The sequence below is a fragment of the Triturus cristatus genome, chromosome 4_2, assembly GCF_964204655.1.
Source record: "Triturus cristatus chromosome 4_2, aTriCri1.1, whole genome shotgun sequence".
Lineage (NCBI taxonomy): Eukaryota > Metazoa > Chordata > Amphibia > Caudata > Salamandridae > Triturus > Triturus cristatus.
The window spans coordinates 530,934,142-530,952,652 of record NC_140586.1 but is presented as its reverse complement, the minus strand read 5'-3'; the positions used below and the strand labels follow the sequence as shown (position 1 = coordinate 530,952,652).

The 18,511-nt window shown below is 45.4% G+C and overlaps 1 protein-coding gene across 1 annotated transcript in view; it reads right to left on the bottom strand.

The window, feature by feature from the left end:
- Window positions 1–18,511, bottom strand: part of LRRC8B (leucine rich repeat containing 8 VRAC subunit B) — a 248,206-nt gene that overhangs the window by 148,812 nt on the left and 80,883 nt on the right. Inside the window, exon 2 of the mRNA XM_085602146.1 lies at window positions 8,097–8,229. The gene's annotated coding sequence lies outside the window, so the exon portion shown is untranslated. The remainder of the gene's footprint in view (window positions 1–8,096; window positions 8,230–18,511) is intronic.

Genomic DNA, 18,511 nt, shown 5'->3' with positions numbered 1-18,511 from the left:
AATGTCCGTATCCTTGGCCTGGCGGAATCCACCAATGTGGGTCGTATGGTGGTTGATCTTTTTGGTCGAGACTCCTTTTCTGCACCTCTCACGGTGGAGAGAGCACACAGATCGCTGGGGGCCCGCCCTCCTCCGGGGTCGCAACCAAGACCGGTGATAGCCCGCTTTTTGAGCTATCGTGACAGGGATGCGGTTTTGCGTCTGGCCTGGGGAAAAAAAAGGTGCACTATGAAAACACCACGTTGGCCTTCTATCCGGACTTTACACAAGCAGTTCAAGACGCCAGGCGTGAGTTCACTGTTGTCAAGAAAAAACTCAGTCGCAGGACATTTCCTATTCCATGTTGTACCCGGCGCGGTTGAAGATTACGCACCAGGGTAAGCAGCATTTCTTCCAGACCCCACAGCAGTCTGAGGATTACCTTAAACAACAGCGACGGGCGGCGTCCGGGGAGCTGGGGGCACGACGGCGCTCCAGGTCTAACTCTCCGTTGTCTGATTCGGATTAAGCCTCGCAATAGACGTTGGTTCCCATGAGACTCTGATTGGGACATACTTTTGCTGAACGACTCGTAGTTGGTGATGTATAACCATTTCACATTTTTTGGGGTGGACTGTCCTGCTCGGCATCTCCTCTCTGTCCCGTGGTAACTGCCCACCTACAAGCGGAGCGGTGGGTGGGTGAGAATAAGGAGGGAGAGGACAGGTCGTTGGCTCTTGGCGCTTCCACACGAGGGCAAGCCCCCATTTCTGTAGTACCGTAGGGTAGTAAGTGTGAGATGTTGCTGTTTACTTGGACGGGGAGGGTTAGCGTAACCGGCATGTTGGGGAAGCCGGTGTGGGAGGGAGGAGCATGGCAGTAGTTTTTTGGACTGTACACACTATGCTAGTTCTTGATGCAGGGCTGAGTACTGACAGTATTAGCAGCCATAATGGCAGGAACCACACGTGATGTCATTGGGATTCAGATTGCTACGTGGAATGTGCGAGGCTTGAACAACCCCAGAAAGAAGAGGCAGATACTTGGGTATTTGGACAGACACCGGATCTCCATAGCTCTGTTTCAGGAAACGCACCTTGGCCCTAGCGTTGCACCTCTGTTCGCGTCCAGATGGGCCTCCCACGGCTGCTTCGCTTGCTACTCCAGTTATTCTCGTGGTGTTGCTATCTTAATCAGAAGAGGGATGCCTTTTGTGCCTAACGGGTCAGACATTGACGCGGGCGGTAGGCATTGCCTGGTCTGGGGGAAACTCCACTCTTATGATGTGACGATTGCTAACTATTATGGCCCCAACACCGACTACCTTCAAGCACTCCTACAATTATGGAATAAGATTCAAGAAATGGGCACTACTTATGTTATCTGGGGGGGGGGGGGGCTTTAATACGATAATGCAACCGCGGCTGGACAGATCTAGTTACCTCGGCCCACTCTACGCTCACCCATAGAACATTGAAAGATATAATAACTGATAATCGTTTACTTGACTCGTGGCGCCATGGGCATCCACAGGTACTGGAGGGTACGCATTACTCAGCGGTTCATTTATCCTGGGCTAGGTTGGATTACCTGTTTATGTCAATTGGTATGGCGCACTGGCTGCACAATGCGTCTCACTTGGCTTGAACATATTCGGACCACTCTCCAGTTGTGGCGGAACTTCATCCCCCGCTGCAGCACACCCCATACAGTAACTGGCGTCTTAACCCGTCACACTTGCATGACACGGTGTTTAGAGAGGAGCTGGAACAAGACATGCGTGATTTTTTTCAGCGCAATGTTGACTCAGTTCCCAGTATAACTGTAGTGTGGGAGGCATTTAAGGTTACGGTTCGCGGATGGTGTATATCCAAAGGGGGAGGCATCCTGAAAACATTGCGTAGGAATCTCTCCAAGCTGGAAGGGGAGCTTAAAACATTAGAGCAGGATATTGCGACCAGCGCTGACGGTAATGCACTTAGGGCTACCATGCGTAGCAAGCTAACCGAATATGGTGAGTTGGCGGACAGGGAATGTAAATTTCGGGGGAAATCTCATACGGCCAGAAGATATGGGGAGGGTGATAGACCGGGGAAGGTGCTGGCTGCGGCAATCAAACCCCCTCGATTCTCTAATTATGTGTCAGAGATAAGGGATGCGCAGGGCAATATATACAGAGATCTTCCAACACGATTGTCCACTTTCAGCGAGTTCTACAAAACTCTGTATTCGTCGCAGAGAGGCACCTGCCTCGACCTGCCTGGATATTTCGAGGATACGGCGCTCGCCTGGTTGGGAGAGAATCAGCAAAAATTATTAAACCTGGAATTAGAGGTTGACGAAATTACATAGGCTATTATGCAGATGCAGTCTGGTCGGGCTCCGGGGTCGGACGGGTTACCCATAGAATTTTACAAAACTTATGTGGGGATTCTCGCCCCCATTCTGAAAGAGGTATTTTATGTGGCACTCGAGGAGGGTGGCTTGCCTGGTACTATGCGTGAAGCATTAATCACCTCGTTAAAGTCTAGGAAGTCCCCCCTCTCCTGCGATCGTATCGCCTCCTATCTTTGCTAAACACTAAGATACTTGCTAAAGTATTGGCGACCCGACTCGGATTGCTAATGCAGAGGCTGGTACTCCCTGACCAGGCGGGGTTCATTCCCAAGCGCGCTACGTCGCATAATCTCCGCACTCTCGCTGTGGTGCTGCAAGATATTGACCCTCATTGCTCGGCGGTGGCGGTATTTCTAGACGCCACTAAGGCGTTCGATTCCCTGGAATGAAACTACTTACTTGGGGTTTTGGAACGCATGGGGATGCCCTTTACTTTCCTCAATTGGATACGTTTGCTTTACAGCCGGCCAGTGGCCTCCGTCCTCTTAAATGGAGCCAGATCCTCCCCATTCGCCAGAGGCACGCGCCAGGGATGCTCCCTATCTCCGGTTCTGTTTGCTCTTGCTATAGAACCCTTAGCTGCGAAGCTCCGACAGCATCACAATGACAAGGCGCTAATTTATCCCACTAGGCAATTACTAATCTCGTTATATGCTGACGATATGACATTATATGTGAGGAATCCCCGTGATAATTTGTACCCCATATTGCGAGAGATAAATAAATTTGGAGCTATATCTGGCGTGCAAATCAACTGGTCTAAATCTGCGGTATTCCCCCTCACGGAAAATACCCAGCCATACCAGCTGGACTACCCTCTCATATGGGAATCTGATGAATTGAAATATTTGGGCATCCGTATTACTAGGGACAAGGAAGCGTTAATGAGGGTCAACTATGGAACAGCCATGGACAAGATAACTGATGATGTCACTAAATGGCTGCGCCCTCCCCTCTCTATGGTGGGAAGGATATCACTAATTAAGATGGTACTGCTGCCGAAGCTCTTGTACCTGTTTGTCAACATACCATATCATCCAGGGTGCTTTTTCTTTAGTACACATAGGGCGCAACTCACGCGAATTATATGGGGAGGGAAACAGGCGCGCCTTAACCTAGCCACGCTCATGTTGCCCTATTATCAGGGGGGGTTTGAGGTTCCTGATTTGAAATTTTATTACTACTGTGCGCAGGCACATTTCGCAACTTATTGGTTTCATCCACCACCGTTCATGGCCCATTTGGCAGTGGAGGACGGCTATATGGCCCTGACCCCTCCGTCAGGGTACCTTTTTACAGCAGTTAAGGAACGCACGCGAGACCCATCCACAGTGGACTGTACTATATTGGCTTGGCATCGGATAGCTCGCAAGCTGGGAAATCCTATGCTATACTCTCCCAAAATGCCCCTGCTGCAAAACCCTCTGCTACGCGTCACGGAGGAGGGAATATGTTATAGGAGGTTGGCTAGCCTTTACATAGCGGGGCAGTTCTGCTCACAGGAGCAATTCTTCGGTACACGCATACCCACGGTCATGGATACATTTCTGTATACGCGGCTCCGTCAAAGTGTTAAGGCGGTAACCCCGGAGTTTCCTGCAGAGCCCAGGCTCTGCAGCTCCCTTACATGCATTCTTACAGGCGGCACCCCCTAGCATGCTATATCTCTCCTCTATAGACACACGCTGCAAGCCAAGCTAACCCTCTATACTCGAGCACGTACTGAGTGGGATAGGGACTTGGTTGCCCCATTGACTGAGGAACAGTGGGAACTTAGCTGCACACAGACAGAGGCCATCACAGGCAACAGTAGATTAGGACTTCTACACTTTAAATTTTCGCACCGATTGTATTCTTCTCCAGCCAAACTTTACAGGTTCAAACTTAGGGAAAGTGATCTCTGTGTGCGCTGTGGGCAGGAAGGAGCAGATTTCTTTCACCTGGCCTGGAGCTGTCCCCCGGTGGCGGAATACTGGGGGCAAGTGTTCGAAGGCATCTCGAGTATGATAGGGGTCCGAGTGCCACCCTGTCCACTCCTAGCCCTTCTGGGTCTGACGCAAAAGGTTATCACACGATACAAAAAATTCTTAGCAATGGGATTGCTGTTAGCCAAAAGACAAGTGGCGTGCCGATGGGGAAGGGGCCGCTCCCCTAAGTTTAAAGAGTGGATTCATTCAATGACTACATGGCAGGGACACATGCAAGACTATGCAGAACTTTTACTCACTAAGTCACGCCCGAAAGACATTTGGGGCCCGCTCACTTCATATCTGCTTGAACAGGCAGCGGGGATCGGGGAAGAGGAAAGTGTGGGTGCTCGGGGGACAAGCAATGTGGAGATATCTGCGCCCCGATCTGGCACCTTGCGGGGGGAAAATTGAGGAGGGGCTCTGTGCGAGGCCGGGGAGGAGACACTGGGAACGAGGTTTGAATCTTTCTAAAATGTATGTCAGGGTTAGAGCTGGGGTGGTCTGACTGGGGAGATGTTATGCCTGAGGTAATTGTGTATAGCATTATGACTCGCACTCGCACATTCTGTGGTAAAAAGTGAACTGCATCATATGTTAATATACGGGACTGCTAAAGATTGAACTGTATAAAGAGATTCCGGCCTGCATCAACGTTATTGAGAGGGGGGGGGGGTTATAACCATGGTTATGCTGGTACGGGAAGGTGTTATATGCATATGTACCTATGTATACTAAGATAGGATGGTTGTTTATCACACTAATGTACCATACGAATTTTCAATAAAGGTAAATAAAAAAAAAAATCACCTATGTAACACCTTTCTTTATCACAAGATCCCAACAATACATTGTTACACAAGAGGATGCACGGTACAGCAGGCACTCAACTAGGACAGACCTCTCGATCGTAAAAGATTCTCAGCAGGCAAACCCTACCTCAATAAACACCAACACCCAAAATAATAGTTCACAGTACATACAAGACAAATCGTTACTCCTCACCAATATCTACTCAACACCAATCCCCCTGGAAAGGTAAATCCCTTTACACCTGCATACGATCATTCCCACTCACAAGCCACATGGTAGCAATCTCTTAGCAGCCAATTGGAGAAAGGAGATTAACCCTCCATTTTAACCTCCCACTACAGCATTATCAACAGAATTAGCACCTATACAAATTTCTTGTCTTGCAAGTACGATAACTAGTTACCATGCCAACCGAAGCTCAATGCATAGTATCCACAAAGGATCCTCAGTCACCCTACTGAATAGGGGCAAAACTAACGCTGAAAAAAACACTGGTCCTAATTTCTTGGATCTTGATTTATTAAGCAAACCACACACAGGGCTTGTGTGCACCTCCCGTCTATCTCCATACACAAAAGGGTAAATCAAGATACTCAAATAACAACCCGACAGTGTATCCCAGGACATTCAAAATGCTCTACATGAAATGAAGAAAATTATACACTTCACAGAAAATACGCACTCTAAAATCAAGCTTATTCAAGAATCAGTACATGATATCCAAATCAAGCTAAAACGGATAGCCATGCCTCTAACAAATAGACAAAATCGAACACGTAAACATCTTAAATATATATCAGATGATGGAGCTCAAGCCTTACTTTTATCCTATGAGTCGGCAGCCCCACAAGAGAAAATCATGTTTTGAAATATCTGGATATATTTAATGCAACCATGTCACATGGCCGATGGGTTCAACATCGCTAAGTTAGCATGAGCCCAGCAGCCATGATGCTGCTTTTGCGCACGTTACTACATGGCTTTTTTTTTTTTTTGCAAGACTCTGTGTATGCCTTTCACATGAGAACCGTCTGCTTTGTTCGTTTTCTGCCTGTTCCTGGAGTTTAGTCTGAACACTGTGAGCAAGGTTGATAAACAATACTTGTTATTCTGTTCTGGTCAGTACCTAGCACCTAGACAAAACATGCTAATGCAGCTGCTGCTGGAAACTTGTACTTTGATAGTATGAGGATGCATGTTTAGGTAGCACACACTTAGAGAGGGAGCTTTCCAGGGAGAAGAGCAATGCGGTTCCGATGATGTAGATATACCATCTAGGCACTAAGGTATGGGGTCTGCTGACAAAGCCCAGAGATCTTCTATTATATAATATTACTTCTTCTCACCAAGGGGATGGTGGTTAGGCCTTATAGTCCTTTATCCACGGCCTTATAGTCCTTTATCCACTGTCTTTATATGATGACATATCCCTTTATGATAAATGGCCTTGTTGCGATGCTCTGTTAGTTTTATGCATTTTTCTGCTCGTTGTGGCTTGTATAATTGCGTTTTAGAGCATGATAGTTACAATTAACATTTTCATCTATATTTGTGCTTCGGTCAGTTCTATTGTGGACAGGTATGATCCTGAGAGATCCAGGAGTGTTGTGCTCTGGGGTGTCTAATCATTTGCTTCTTCATGAGTGTGTAGGCGAGCGAGTGAGACACTATAGCTAGTCGGTTCTGGGTTTGTGGGCACTAAGGTGGTGGAAAGGCTTAGCCTCTATATACTGAGGTCCCATTTTCCAGCACATAGTTCTGTGTATGTGCAAATCCCTGCAACAACCATATGCTGGTTTATTACTTTAGGACCTAACACATTTTTTAATTATCTTTATTGAATTTTCAGGTGCAAGACTCACTTATGATTTATTTATTTTTATTAATAAAGTTTTATATAGCCCGTACATGACTGGTGCGGGTATGAGTGCGCTTTACAGGTGGGCGAAGTAAGAGACAAGTAGGAGGCAAGAGAACAGTGGCATATTCGAGAGTTACAACCAGAGAAGAATAACTAGTTGAGGAACATGACCTCCATAGGAAATCAGCAGCATAGTAGTTGTGATCAACAAATGAATAATTGTTAAGGATAAGATCAAGTATGCTAATAAAGATTAAAAGCAAGCAAAAGAAGAGCCTAGAAAAACAAGCCAGGCTAGAGAGGCATATTCACTTTACTTGCACATAGCAGATTGGCTAAATCACAGGGGTTAAAAAAGCAGCCACACAGGCAGTGAGCAGTAATACAAGAGACAGTTCACATAAGTAACAAGCAGTAAAACGAGCAGCAAACAACCAGTGCAGGCTCCAACCAATCCATCAACGCTGTTGTCTCTGTGATCTTTAAGTTCAATTTCAAAAAGTAGTAGAAGTAAACAACTCCCGTTATATAAATAGATCAAATCAAACTAAACGCAAAGAGGTTATTTTTGCCTAACGCTAACAGAGGAACGGTTTACAACAATGCTTTTTTTAATGCATACTTTTTTAAAGCTTCTTGGGGGCATGGGTGGAATGCCCAACCTTTCATTCCAGGCTGCAATCCACCCCCCATTACTGTTTGCTTGCTGTGTCATTACGGCCAGAGACCAACCATATGTAAATCTAACTTATCGCTGCTGAAATAAGAACAGACCTTCCTAAACTGCTAGGCCATGCTCCCCTGAACGAGAACAAACCCCGAGATCTGTTTCTGACTTCTTGGCCTCATTGATGAAGTGAGGCCCAAGAAGTACACCATCAGCTTTGTTAACTTTTGTTTAATTTGCAGAAAATGTAAAGTGCGGATTGTTTGATTAGCAACGGCTTTTGAAGCTGACCCTCAGCTCAGATTTTTTTAAGCTTCTCATTATTTATCAAACTCTGCATTGAGCAACCTTCAGCCAATACAAATATAGGGACCATTTACGTAAATAACATTCAACACATTTGTGTACTCACGGCACTGGATGAACGATGGAATTGTACGCACGTCTTCAATCAGGTGGTCTACACCTTTTAAAATTTCGTGGGCACCGCATCTCTGTATTTGCCTATTTGCTAACAAGAAAGTGCTTCAGTCATCTTGAAGTAGCTGAAATGATATGTAAATGAAATCATATGAATTGATAAGAATCAAGAAGCCATAACACAGAGTAAACAGACGCAAGCAAAGACTCTAACAAGCAGGTGTGACTGATGTTTTTTATTGCAAGCCTATACCATAAAAAACATGAACAGAAGAAAAAACAGAACGCGTGCTCCTATCTAAACCTGGCGATTGTAGGCTTGCAATAAAATATTACATTTACATTTTTTAAATTAACCATCACATATAATTGTAGTAGAACAATATCCATGCTTCCTGGCAGGCAGGTGTAAGTCGAGCAGTTCTTTGTAACTTTAATGCACTCACAGGGGAAATATTATTCTTACAGGTGCAAAGAAACGATGCGTGTAGATCAGTACAAATGCCGTCACTCACAGAGCAAGAGATCCATCCAATGGCTGAAGTGGCCTGACCTAATGACACATTATCTACCCTGTTGCGGGCACAAGCAAAATGTGAATGGCAGCTGTGAGAAAGTGCCATCTTTCTTGCATGGTATGCCCCCACTTTTTGCTGAATTGCTGAATGTACTTTGACTGAGTGTGCCCTGGGCTCCTGCCAATCAGGTGCCCAGGGCCTATGTTCCTTCCCTAAAACAAACCAAACCCAAATTGGCAAACCCTGGCCACATGTCAGCCCCTGGTAAATGGTACCCTAGGTACCCAGGGCCTTGTGACCAGGGAAGGTCTCTAAGGGCTGCAGCACTCATTGTGCCACCCTTAGAGGCCCTGTACCCTTACACACACACACTTTGCAGGCTGAGTGTTTGGGTGCAAGACAAAAACAAAGTCGACATGGCACACATCCTTATGTGCCATGCCCATCACCTACACTGCCATGGCATACATCAGCCACCCCTCTAGCTGGGTGCCTTATGCCAATGGTGTGGGCGCAGGAGCCCTGTGCCCCTACAGTGCCCAGGTCCATTCCTGAACACTGTATGTGCAGTGCTGCCATTTAAGAGTACATGGTGCTGAGAGCTCGTCAAACACGAGCTCCACAGCATCATAATGGCAACACTAAAGACTGAGAAGTTTGGTATCAAACTTCTCAGCACATTAAACCCACACTGATGCCAGTGTGGGATTTAATGTACCCAGCACCCCAGAGGGCATCTTAGAGGTGCCCCCTTAAACCTAACCTACAATCCACGTCTGCTCTGAGGCTGCCACCCAGCAGACATGTTGCTGGACCCCTGGGTAGGAGAGCCCCTGCTCTCCTGGGCCTGCAACAATGCACATCCTGGGCGAGGTGCTAGATCTCCTCCCCCAGGATGGACAGGGGGAAGCTTCAAAGGCATGCCGCCTCTGTGAGCTTCCCCAGGCCACTGCAACCCCCCACTCTGGCGGGAAGCTTTGGCCGGAAACCCCAAATAAGGACAGGGGATGTACCAGCCTGCCAACCCCACCCCTCAGGTGGGGGAGACGAGGTGAAGCACATCTCCGGGCTCTCGCCATCTTGAAGATGGGGAGCCCTACCCTATCAGGACTAGGCTACTGCCACCCTCCCACAGGAGAGAGGCAGGATAGGGGGTGTACCCACCCCAGGACAGGGACCCATTGGTCCCTGCCCTTCACCTACCTGTAACGCCCCTAAATCTAGTATTTAGAGGCACCCTGAACCTTCCTTTCCCAGATTCCAGATTCAAAACTACAAAGAAGAGAAAGAAGAAAGAAGACCTGCCCTGCAGCTGCTAAAAAGGAGGAAGACACCAACTGCTTTGGCCCCAGCCCTACCGGCCTGTCGACCCTCGAACCTGCTCCACCCCGGCATCTCTTGTGGCCAGCAACCTCACCAACCCCGGAGGACCTGGCTACCTTTTGGCTCTAAGCCCCTGGGACTCCCATTAGTAGAGGTTCTACTCAAAACCTACCTCTAATCGCTGGCAGCAGCCCGGAACCGCGAACCCAGCACACTCTGCACCAGCCAAGCCTGGCCAGTGCCGGAGTAAACAATGACCCCGAGGATAACCCCACGGCGACTGTGACCCGAGTCCGGCACCCAAGGACCTCCCTCGACACTCCTGAAGAAGCCTGCAGCCTCAGAACAAGGTGTCCCCCCTACCGCGATCAACAGAGGGTAAGATTTCCCGACACCAAAAGGCACCCCTGCACGCGGCGCCCTGCGGCCCCCTGTGCCCAATCCCGGGGTACCTACATAACCTCCAACTACCCAACTTACCTCTCGAAGTGGTGGTGGCACCTAAAGAGTCCTCGTCCCCGAGCTTGCAGTCTTTTTCTAAAGCGGAGATTTCCCATTCAAATCAATTGAGCGCCCGAAGGCTCAAAAGCACCCTGCACCCAGCCACCCGAGTGGCCCTGGCAGTGAAAACTCTACACCTACCTACTTCCCCACTTGCCCTGAGTAAGTGACCAGGAGCCCAGCTCCCACAGCCGCGTGGCTTTCCAGTCAGCAGCCACCAACCAAGGCCCCCCTATCCCTCATAGGATAACATTGGGCCTAACTCTCTCTGCACCCGCCGCCCTAGAGTCGCTGAGGGTGAACCAACTGCACCTACCTGACCCTGGGGGACCCCTGAGTCTATGCCCAGAACCTCAACTCTGCCAGTCGAGTACTTACCCTTAAACCGATAACTCTATTTTCCTCATAGGGTAACATTGACTGGCTTTTTCCTGAAATAAGTGTGGACTTTTCAAATCTTAAAATATTCACCAAAAATCAGCCGAGTAACGAAAACGAAATTACTCACCTGCTCTTAGGTGAGCTCCCAGTGCTGGATCTTGGTGCCCAGCACTGACTCTGAAAAATACTTACAACTGTACTTACCTGTAACCCAATTTTCTTCCATAGGAAACCATTGACTGTTTTTGTGTGAAATTTCTTCTAAGTCTCGATTTCTGCAATCTTTGAATATTCTTCAAAAATCGTATATTATCTGAAAACGTAATTACTTACCTGTTTTGGATAAAGGTCCCAGTACTGAGTCTAGGCACCCAGTACTGGATTACAAAAGTAACTAGAACATACTGTACCTGCAACTTGAATTTTCTTCCATAGGGAATCATTGACTGTTTTCCTTGAAATATTTTGTCAACTTTTAAAATAGCTAAATATTGTTTAAAAATCATTACAGTACTTAAGTCGACTTTCATCACTTGATTCTGAGTACTGACCCAGGACTGAATCTAGGATCCAGTCCTGGAATTCCAAAAGTAATCTAAAAAGTAATCTGTTACAAATAACTTGCATTTATCATTGAGCTCAATGCATTGTTGTGTTTAAAATAGAGTTGCCTATTGCAACCACTTGTAACTGTTTACAAAAGCCAATTGCGTATTGCAAAAGTATTTATATGAAACATTTCATCCTGAGAAAGTTTATTTTAAATCCAAGTGTTGGTTCTAAAATAAAACAAGCATATATTTTTTATATATAAACCATTGGCCTAGAGTTCAGTTATTGAGTGTGTGAGACCATTTGCTGACTGAGTGTGTACAACAAATGCTTTACACTGTACTCTGATACTGCCTTACTGCTCGACCAAGCTACCACTTTAGAGAGTAAGGTTATATCTAACTTTAACCTCTGTCAAACCCTGGGGGACTGTGGACTCTGTGCACCCTGTACCTATTAAGGTACAGTATATACAGAGCCACTTTCTCACAGCAGCTGAACTAACCAATGGACCGGAAACTCACCCGTTCAGGAGATAGTCTATTTCAGAGCACACACCCATCCTCTGTGGCCTTAAAGAAGGGTGTTAAATCTTTTTTTGTTTGAAAGATATCTAATCGACGAGCCGCCGTGTTTGTACAATGCGAGCAATTCGGGAGTCCCATGGTGGGGATTTGCTGGCTCCATTTTTTTCTTTATATTATATCATTTGGGGACAGTATTATTGTCTTGTCAATTTCTGATTATCAGACACTGGCTGTGCTTCCTCATCTCATATGATCTGGTGAACTGTCTTTCCTTGTTACCTGTTGCTGCTTCTTTACACCATACAGCGCTCTGATAACCCCAGGTCAAGTACACGTTTTATAAAACTCTCAGTAAATAATCAACTAAAAAGGATGACGCGGCTAAACTAAAGCCCCTCTTTGTAACTTTATATGTATTCCTTGTTTTTGAATTATATGAGGCATGAGAAAAAACTAAAACTGTCTCTAAGCCAGAACTAAAAGGGACATGTATACACATTAAATAAAACTCCCATCAAATTAGACTGCAGCAGGCCACTGAATCCTGCTCCCTCTCTAACGAAGCAACAGAATAGGACATATTTAAAAATCCATGAATTAAGAACAGCGGGCTGCTTAGTCCATTAGGTAATATGATAATGATTGCAAAGAACTTTTCAGCATGGGATGTTTACTGCTCCAATGGCCTCACCAGGTATTTCCCTGCATTGATCTGGCCATTCAGAAGAAATTTCTACGTTACCTTGGTGTCTTCTTACACTAAATAGATGATCCCATTGCAACCACCACCCGTCAAATTTATTTTCATTCACATCCATCATGGCTTCTTTGCAAAACATCTCTGCAATTCATTATAAAGAATTTCCAACATAAGAAAATAATAATACTTTAATTTCTACACGTTTCACAGAAGAACATTGAATTTGTTAAAAACGCTTTCTCTCGTTGAGTAGAAAGTGCTAATAATAACCACTGCCGACTACTGTTCCTTTAGATTTCCTGAATCCTTAGAAAAAGGCTAAAGGTTTTACTGCCACCAAACATTTTTCCAACTCAGAAAAAAACATATTTGTTGCGTTTATACAACAAACTGAATTGCTTTGAGGCTCAAAGACACAAACAGCACACGGTACAAGACAGCCGAAACATATCAGCAGAGATGACACGGACACATTAGATAGGAAGATTATGGAGGGATTTAGAATGGGATGGGAGCCAGAACGCTTAATGAGAAAGTGGAGCACAGACAGCACTGTATGCTAGTCGGAGTACTGTGGCAGCTCTGAGTGGCAGTCTTGTGTTAACTGCGACTTGGGTGGCAGAACAACAAGATCTTGATGAATTTTCTAAAGGTTTGGAGCAAAGGGCCAGACCTAGTGAGATCAGTGCAGTCTTATGGAGCGTCTTCTGATGCATTCGGATTTGAGATTTGTGCAAAGGTCGGATGCATCCAACATTAGTGGCTCACTTCTAAAATTGTTTCCGATTATGGTGTTATAGCATTCATGTATACACATATTCAGGACTAAGGCCTAATTAAGAGCACTTCTGACTCCTCTAAGAGCACTGGTAACACCTTAATGCCCTTGTAACTCTCCCTGGAAATAGTCCTTGGTCCACAGCACTACAATGATGTATCAGGTACAAACCCTTAAATTTATATCAGGAGAGTAGACTGTATAATAATGACCAAGTGAATACAACTGTGAATGAACCTTTTGGAAATGAATACCCTGGACATTTACAGTAGCTTAAGTGTATCCAGATCTACACTTTGTCTTTATTATGAATACATGAAACTTGTCCTATCTAGAAGTGTATTTTAAGATACACTACACAATGGAATTTTAGAATGATGTTGTAGCCGACTACGATTAAGAAGTTTATGGTGAAAAAATGCCTTAAATTGTAATGTTAGGTGTTAAAGTTGACACTTGTTAAATCGCAAGATTGGTCAGATGTTTAGGACTCATGTTTAACGAACCAATGATCATCAATCTAATTGTTCTTATGAATTGTTTTTATCAACTGTTATTTTATTATGCTGTTATTTTTATGGTTTTGTAATGAACCGAAATAAAGTTGATGATGATGAACTAATCAAATCAACAGTGGCAATTTAACAGCATTGCGGTATAAGGCAAACAATCCGGCACTCTTCATTACCTAAATAAAGCCACTTTCTTCATAGGAATTAGAGTATGTCTCGGGAGAGGGGTGCTGGAAGTTTGCATGAGGGCCTTGGATAGATGCACAAAGACCTGACGGGTCACCTAAGGAAGAGTAGGGTGTGGATGAGAAGATTTGGTCAGTTCTGCTGGTAAGGTTGTAAGCCCTTTTGTCTGCTGTTTCATGCTTTAACCTGTTGCTCTCGCTCTCTCTCCTTTTTTCTTTTCTTTTATACTTTACTCCCCCGCCTCTCACTGTTTCTTATCTATTATATCTTTACTTCACATTCCTGGTGAAGGTTGGGTACCTTTGGACTGTGCAGCAGGACACTGAATATTCGTGCTATGTAATGGGAACTATGTAAGTAGACTTTCAATAAAGTTATTAATCTTAGGGCACAGTCATAATCAAATTCAAGTGCAGAATTTGTGAATAAACTCAAGATTATAGCATATAAGGTTAAAGGTCACATTCATATGTAGAAAAAGAAAACGATACAATATTTCTGTAACATTCCTAACAGCAATATTAACTTCTTTCAAGTAGGTAGAGGTCTAGAGAAAGAATATAAAAAAATAAAAGCAAGCACCAGCTGACATAGCTTTCTTTTCTGAATCCATACAAAAGAAAAAAAAAACATTGGTGGCACTTACACACAAATGTATTACTATTAAGATATAGTCTTGGGATGCGGAGACCAAAGGTTTTTAATCCACTTCCAAAGTTCAGATGAATCCTTCTGGACCACAAACATTTACCTTACAGAGTCAGAGGATTTCTTCAGAGGTATTCAGCAGAAACTGGAATCATTTCTTGGCAGCACTAATCTTATTTTAAATGGAGACCTCAAAATGACTACAGATCCCATCTTAAATATCAGTCCCTTAAATATAGACCACGAAAGTCCCACAGGTCACTTGATCTGTGAACAAGGGCTTTGTACTAGAAAATGTATGGCGAACATATACATCACAATGTAAGAGTTTACATTTTTCTCTTTCCCACTTAAGAGTTATTTCTGAAGAGACCATTTAACTGAAAATGTTAGCATGTACACCAGACACCTGGCCAAGACTGATTTGCAAATGGCTGGGTCTGAACTGGGGTGGCGAAGTGAGCTAAAGAATGATGATGGATTCAACCCAGATCTTTAATTGGGGGTGAGTGCATGAAAAGTTTCAGCGCTCTGTCAATCATCTCCTTGTGTTTGCTCTTTTAGAGAACTAAACAGTCATGGTTCTCCCGGTTTGCATGCAAGAAGTGCTAACAAGGACACACTCTTTTGACAAAGTCAAATTGAAACTACAACAACACAACATCTAATACATGATGACTTTTCCGGCAAAACCGTGGATTGTCGCAGAGGGAAGATCACATTTTTATTATTCCGGAAGTGGCGTGGGAGTGGCTCTAAGGTTGGCAACCAACAAAACTTAAATGGACTAGAGGGTAGTGAGCAAGAGTGCGGACCACCGATTGTTCCTCCATGACCACTGACCTGCCGAGAGACCAACATATGCAGGATGACAAGGATGGAGCGACAATGGTGGCATGATGCAATGACTTTGGACTGGTAACAGTAAATCCTAAAAATGTGGGGTTGGGGAGTGCTTGTGTATGAGAAGGTGTGCTTTCCAAAATGTACTCATCGATCAGCTTGCCAGAGAGTGAGACGGTGTGATATCGCAGCTTAGTTCTGACAATTAAAGTTTAAGTTTCATTGCGGTTCATAGGGCAGCGACAGACACCTCAAGCACTGGGGTGGGGACCAGTACTAAGGCTCCGGACATGAGACTGTAGGGAAATGGAGTTATAGTTAGCGGGGTGGGAAGTTTTGGCACTACTGGGGTGTTACACTGGAAACTACATCTGCAATGAGGCCTCAAATTACACAAACTACCAGTGATGATGGGATTGAATAAGCTTAAACTCAAAATAATGACATGGAATGTAAAAGGCCTGGGAAGTAAAGTGAAAAGAGGTATTGTGCCTTAATTTCCAAATAGGCATGACCCCGATCTAGTCTTACTTCAGGAGACCCACCTCTTGGGTAACAAGTGTGGGTTTCTTCGGAGAGGAAAGTACAGGGTGTGGCCCACTCAGGCTACATCGCGGGTGAAGAGGTACTGGAATATTGGAAAAACATTCCCTGGCACTGAAGCATGTATGGGTAGATACAGAGGGCTGTTATGCTGTGATTCAGGGAGACTGGAAATGTAGCAACCTGTGGTCATGTCCGTGTACTCCCCCCCCACCCCCCCCCCCACCCCCCAATAATAATAAGAGGTTGGATAACCTGGGACAATGGATAGCCTATTCTCCGGAGGCTATAATGGTGATAGGGGAAGATTTAAATTTCACACTGCAGGCATGCACTGACAGGGTCGCTGCTGCTGAACAACCGGCATCGATGACAGTACACCTTTATGAAGGCACTAGGCCTGATGGATCTCTCAAAAACTGAGCATCCCACGACCAGACAATACTCATGCGTTTCTGGGTGTCTGGTTTCTGTACTACTTTCCGACACCGAAATCTCAGGAAATTAGATTTGCGGGCAATCAATGCCTACGACTCGGGATCTCGGTTCACTCCCCACTTAGCACAGTCTTCTACACACACATAAAGGAAACTGGGATGGGGTGGATGCTCGATCCCTGGTATCTTCACAATTGGGATGTCAATAAGCAAGTACTACACACTACTCTACATTACTTTAAAGAAAACAAAAACTTGGTGGACAGGGTGGAACCTCTTTGCTAATCCTGCAAAACAGTAGTGCCAGGTCAGTTTATTGCAATTGCAGCAGGTCAAAATAAAGTAAAGATTTAAAAACTGCAAGAGAAAGAGGAAGGATTGACCCATATGGAAGGGGAATATATAGAATATCCATAGGGGTACAAGAGTCATGACATAGAGTTGGTTAGGGAAGAATATAGGCAAATCCAAAAGGAGGAAGCACCGGCCCGGCTACATGCCAAACAGCATTGAGTGTATGATGTGGGCAACAAGGCGGTTAAATTACTTGCCTGGCTTACCCATATAGAGGAAAGGTGGGTCAGGGAACTCAGGAACGAACATGAGCAGGTAGTAAAAGTAGTCACAGAGATTGTGCAACGTTTAGTGAGGTTCTTAAAACATATTTATAGATCCAGATCCACTGGTCGGAAAGAAGACCCTAAAGGTTTTATCCATGACATTCCCAAGCCCAGGTTGTCTACTGATGATTCCAAACAGCTGGATACCCTTGAGAGCAAGAGGTTGTGCAGACAATTAGACAACTGCACAGTAGGAAGATGCCAGGGTCTAATGGTCTTTCCATGGAATTCGTTATATGCGTGAGAGAAAGCATAGGAAAGCTGCTCACACATATGTTCATTGAGGCGAAGGCAAGTGGCGGGCACTCTCGGGACCTCAGAGTGGCTAATATCATTCTTATCCATAAACAGGAAAAATTCCCTAATGCCTCCTGTTCGTATAGGCCCATATCCTTATAGAACACAGAGGTCAAAGTCCTGGCCAAGGTGTTGGCGAATCGCCTATACCAGGTGATCAACCAGTTGATTCACCCTCACCAATCGGAGTCCATGCCGCACAGATCTCCATGCCGCACAGATCCATAATCTCTGCTGCCTCTACTGTGTTCTGATGCCGCGGTTGACTTTGAGGGAGCCGGACGTACTGATGTCACTCGACGCTAAAAAGGCATTTGATTCTCTGGAATGGCCTTATTTAATGGCAGTCTTCCAAAAGGTGGGTTTCGGCCTACAATTCCACAGCTGGATCCATCTCCTATATACAGTTCATTGGTGAGAGTTAGGGTTAATGATGTCCTATTGGGCGACTTCCTCCTGGATCAAGAGAAGAGTTGGGGGTGCCCACTATCCCCTCTGTGACTCGTATTGGCGATGGAGCCCCTTGCAGACTGGGTGAGCTGCGATGCGCCGATAAGTGGACATCAATGGGGGATGGACAGGGAGGATGTTGTGTCTTTATATGCAGATGATGTACTCCTTAACCTCTTTGATCCAGACTGGTCAGTTCCCAGAATTCTGGAAATGGTGAGGCTCTTTGGCCACTATACTGGGGTATTTCACCTTACGCCTTGGAAGCCATCGAGGAATTGGTAGCACACCCTGGAACGGGCAGCTTCAGATGCCTTGGGATCCACATCACTGGAGATTTGAGTGCCTTTACAGGCCCTCTTCAAAATGATCATGCGCCTACATTTCTCTAAGTATTACAGAATTTGCCATATGAGATCCTGAAGAGTTTCTTCCGCAGAGTGGACAGTTTCACTCATTTACTGCTCTAGGATGAGGGAGACGACCCCGATTTCTTCTTCGTAAACTTTGAACGGGTCGCCACCACAGCTGCATGGCCACCAGAAAGGTGGGGACAACACATAGCCCCCTTATTGTCGGGTGAACTTGAAG